The 5590-nt window shown below is 29.1% G+C and overlaps 1 pseudogene; it reads left to right on the top strand.

Moving 5' to 3' along the window:
• Positions 1-282: 282 nt before the first annotated feature.
• LOC103501873 (probable WRKY transcription factor 33) lies at positions 283-4952 on the top strand (annotated as a pseudogene).
• Positions 4953-5590: the final 638 nt, after the last annotated feature.

Here is a 5590-nt window from a genome sequence, read left to right on the forward strand (position 1 = left end):
CGCCAAAATACAACAAAAATAAGAAAAATGTGGTCTAGTGTAGATATGTATATGAACACATATAATTTCATTATCATAACCAAGGTATATCATCAACTGATCAACATCTTCTTCTTTTAGCCCAAGCAAGTTTTGGTCAAAGTCAATGCATAAAGATGAAGGTTTGAAAATTAAAAATTTTGACTTCCACACCATCTAATCTATTCATTTTACATTTTGGTTGATATATATATATATATATATATATTATATATACATACACATATGTAATAATAAACACAAACCATTTTCTTCTTGTTCACAAGTTTTTTTTGTGTTTTTGTTATATTGGTCATGGAATTTTTTTTCTCTGCTACATTAGATGATCCTAGTGGCGGCGGCCGGCGGAGACAGCCGGACCTTGCGGTGGTGGGCAAGGGTAATCCGCCGTTGTCTCCACCACTTTACTCTCCTTCTTCCTTCTTCACTATTCCTCCTGGTATCAGCCCCACCCAATTACTTGATTCCCCTCTTCTTCTCAACTCTTCTCCTGTAAGTTTCTCCTTCCTTTTCGTTTTTATTCTCAAATTGGAGTTTTCAAATAAGTTTTTGCATCCATCTTCGAAATTTTAACCTATATATGACAGAGTCCATATATATATTAATTAATTTGATGCAATCAAAATCTGTGTCTATGTTTTGAATATGTGCATACGTTGGATACATTAACTAATCTATTAGCTAGGTAAACACAATTTAGTAGTGTGCTTTATTTGAAGTAGTCTTGATTTTGTATCTTTTCAAATTGTTTGGAATATATATGAGTGAAAAAAATAACTTTATATCTTCTACTTTCATGTTAAGTTATGTTTAGGATAGCAAAGCTTTGTATTTGGTAAGCACACACGCATGGAGCTTGAAGCTTCAAATACAAAATGGTGAGATCGAGAGTTGGAAAATGAAAATTGTAATTAAACTCTATTCTTTGTTTTAAAATACTAATATTCAACTTTCTCAATTTGTTTTTTTTTTTTTTTCTTTTTGACAAAATGAGAAAAAAGGAGATGGAAGTTCTAAATTTGAGGTGGCCGATGATATATTATTGATTTACGTTAAATCATAATATATTACAACTAAGGTTAAGAAAAAAATAGGGGAGACTTGGTCCAATTTATTGAACAAGAAAATTTGACTTTTTATTTTAATTTTCTTATCGTGGCCATCTTCATCTTTTTTCTTTCAGTGTTGGCATTATGATCATCATTTGATATAAAAATAAATGTGTTGATATATATATATATAATTTGCAGATTCTGCTATCGCCGTCCACCAGAGATTTGAGAAAATCAACGACTAACAATTCCGGCCATCACCAACAGAACATCAAACAAGAACACAACATTACTGAATTCTCATTTCCTCGTAATCACACCACAAAATCATCATCATCATCATCAATGTTTCAATCCTCTTCAACAGTACGTAAAAAAAAAAAAAATCATTTCATTTTGATCTTCTATTTTGAAGTTTGTTCAACTTTAAAATAACAAATTTGGAGTCTTTATACTAAATTAAGTCTCAACTTGTTCCCTTTTTCTTTTTTTTTTTTCTAAAAGTTTTTCTATTATTTATTACCATTTTTATTCTTTAAATTTCCAAAATAGCTTTTCAATGTCATATTTCTATATATCACATGAGAAGTTCTATTATAAGTTAGGGAATAACAATTAAATTTTAAACACTGAAAATATAAAATTTTTGTTAAAAATTCAATAACTAGAATTTGGCCTTCCGGTATAAGGTTAAAAATACCCTAAACTTTTAAAAATTCTAAAAATGCTTTTAAATTTTTGAAAATTGTTTAAAAATATCATTATCGTTAATTTGGACGAAAATGGTTGAAATTTTATTTAAAAAATAAAAAAGGAATGCCCTTGGGGTGAAGTCAACGTGAAATAGAGGGTTTTGGGGGTGAAGTCTTAGGAAAAAAACTATGGAGAGAAGATAAATGAGGAGAAGAAAGGTACGAAATTAAGTTTATTCAACTAAATAAATAATAAGTACTTTCATACTTGATCGATTTAAAACTAACATAAATTAAAGATCTAGTTTTTAAAAACCAACATTAAACATTCATGTTTAGATTAGATTTTTTTTTTATTGACATTAGAGGTTGAATTTGTTGAGGTGAATTAAGCAATTTCAAAGTAATACTAGCGTATTGATCTACGTAATTTAAAATTTATTCTACCTTGAATCTTATAATTGTAGTTCTTTTTGTAGTTTTTAATCATCTATTTTTACTATAAATTTTAAAAATATATTCTCATTTTATATTTTCTTTCATGAACATTATTATTATTTTTATTTAACCAATCTTAATAAAAAAATAATTTTGATGAACTAAAATTAAGGTTATATTTATTAAAACTACATAAATCTAAAATCTAATATTTTAAGGTATAGAGAGTAAAAAGAAAAAAGAAAAACGTAGGGACTAATTAAAATGATACTTACGTAGATAAATTTTTGTCAATAAAAAAAAGTCAAATCAAACAATTTAAAAAATAGCAAAAAAAGAAAACCTCTATCAATGATATTATCGATTTTTTATAACTCATAATATAAATAATAGATTTACAGATATTGATAGACTTCTATAAATTTCTATTACAAATAAATAATGATAAACAAGTTTTTATTAGTTCGAGTCTAAAAAAAGGTAGAATATTAATTATAATTTGTAATTACATATTGGACCCATTTTTGAATATTTAAAAAGCTGGTGTTTGTTTATAAATATTGTATATAACTTATTTAATGCATTGGGTTTGAACTTAGAATGTGTTTCATTAATTCTCAGGTGCAAACTGAGGCATGGGGTTTGGAATCGGAGAGCGACCGGGGAGAATGGGAGATGAGAAACAGATCAGGATCTGAGGATGGGTTTAATTGGAGAAAATATGGTCAAAAAGTGGTAAAAGGAAGTGAAAATCCTAGAAGCTATTACAAATGTACATTCCCAAATTGCCCTGTTAGAAAACAAGTTGAAAGATCTTTGAATAACAATGCTCAAATTACTGAAATTGTTTACAAAAGTAAACATAACCATCCAAAACCAGACTTCACTAGAAGAAGGTCATCTTCCTCTTTTTCTTTTTCTTCTTCTTCTTCTTCTTCTTCTTCTTCTTCTTCTTCTTCTTCCTCCTCTTTTGAACCTGTAACAATGGCCGCACAGCTGAAGATCAATTCAATTGCCTCTCACTCTCTAACCACGCCGGAGAACTCTTCAATTACCATTGGGGATGACCATTCCGACCAAGCTCATCCAAAAAGATGGTATTTTTCCAAACCCCCTTTTAGTTTTTTTCAATTCTCTTTTGATCCTACCTTATCTTTTCAATTCTCTAATTTTACTTCTCCCTACTTTTACCAAAACTGAGTAAACATGTGTGTGTGTTAACATGGTTTTTTTTTAAATAAAAATTATGGTAAAAATGATTTATATTAACAATTTTTTTTAAAAAAGAAATCAACAATAAATTAGTATTGAAACTAAATTTAAAACTTATTAAAGGTAAAAAGGCCAAGACTGAACAAAGTTTAAAGTATACGAACAAAAATAGTTTTTTAATCTCGTTAAATTGTAAGTTTAAGTTTGTATCTATTTGTTTAATAAACTTTTAAGTTTTAACAATTTTACTATCCATTGCATAGGTAAAATTTTGACATTATTCAACTTTCAATATAAATATAAATCATCAAGTAAAAACTATCCATTTTGGTTGCTGTGTGTACTCCCAATTTTAATCTTTCGTATTTTTCAAAACAGAAATTTTTTATGTATTGTCATTTTAGTATAAATTTGAAAACACATATTTATTAAAGATATTATTGTTATATTATTATTATTTAGCAAAATTTTAAAAACTCCCCCAAAATGCGACATTTTAACTAAATTAACAAATTTAAATGATCTATTTATCTTCTAAGTAGAGGTGGAACCTTTTGGATACTTTATTAAGTTTAATACTCCATACAAAATTGAAAGTGTGTGAATTTATTAAATATTCTTAAAAATTTAAGAAAAAAATAGATGTAAATTTTAAAGTTTAGAGACTAAATTAGGGGTATGATTCTTTTTTTATATTAAATTTACTTGAATTGAATTTTTTTTTTTATATATAGGAAGAGTGAGAGTGAGAAGGAAATTATGACAACAGGAGGAGGGGGGAAAACAATGAGAGAAGAAAGGATTGTAGTTCAAACAATTAGCAATGTGGATAAATTAGATGATGGTTACTGGTGGAGAAAATATGGACAGAAAGTGGTAAAGGGAAATCCAAATCCAAGGTCTTTTTTTCTCTCCCTTTATTTCTATTGTATGATATCAGCTAGGTTTGAAATATATAGAATCCTTGACATTGAAGTCGGTAATATAAGTTTAACGTTAATTAAGAAGGGTATGGTTTATGTAAAAACAGGAGCTATTACAAGTGCACATATCCAGGTTGTGGAGTGAGGAAGCATATAGAGAGAGCATCCCATGATCTTAGGGCAGTTGTCACTACCTATGAAGGGAAGCACAACCACGATATTCCGGCAGCCCGTGGCGGCAAACCCATACCTTAGTAATCGGGGTAGTAATTAACAATGAGGTTGTGTGGAGCATTGGTGGTGATCCACTGCGACTGATCAGTTCGGAGATATGTAGTGGTAGTAATGGATTATTGGAGTTGACAAACATGTTGTGGAGCAACGAAGAAGAGGTCGTCAATGACATATATACGGGTCGTTATAATTAGGATGATGAATATATTTCGCCATAAGTTTCTATGTCTTGCAGGAGATCCTACGCTTGTATGTATATAGATGAACCAGGTTGGTGAATTAACCTACAATTATACAAAATAACTTGTTTATGTAAGTAAACCATATATACTTAACGAATTCATATTTAATTTGTTTTCTAACATTTATTAAAAATATTCTTTGTTATGTGATTTTTTTGTTTTTTTACTTATTTCGGTTTATTCTTTTAGATAGTGTGTGTTTTTATGTTCAACGTACGCTTCTATACTAAACCAAACACATCTAATAAATGACCAACATAAGTGTAGTTCAACAAGGGTGTAGCTTATCTAGCATTAGTACGTTATATATTTTTTACTAACATTTAATGGTTGTTTTTGAGTTTGCTTTCTTCATTCAACTTGTTTGGTGGGCTTATACTTATAAATGTTCTATTTATGATATGTTTTTACTTAGTATGTTGTGCTAATTTTACTTAGTATGCGATGAATTAAGTATCGAAAGCAACAATAAGGCATCTAAAGGTTTGGAAGCCTAGATAGAAAAAAACGCCTAGGAACTTGGTCGCCTGGTTGGTGGCCGTCACCTAGACAAAATGTCTGACATGTCATGACAGATATGCCACGTAGCCACCAACCTTTAGAACCCACGATCACATTAATTTATGTGATCATGGCTCAAAGTTATTTTTTTGTTAAGTTCGCCTATGTAGCAAAATGATTCCTACAATTTCTAGCTAGGTGATTAGGCTTATTACAATTGTAGTAGAGAAATTGTACCTTACTTATGAACTAAGGTT

The sequence above is a fragment of the Cucumis melo genome, chromosome 11 (genome assembly GCF_025177605.1).
Source record: "Cucumis melo cultivar AY chromosome 11, USDA_Cmelo_AY_1.0, whole genome shotgun sequence".
NCBI classification, from domain to species: Eukaryota; Viridiplantae; Streptophyta; class Magnoliopsida; order Cucurbitales; family Cucurbitaceae; genus Cucumis; species Cucumis melo.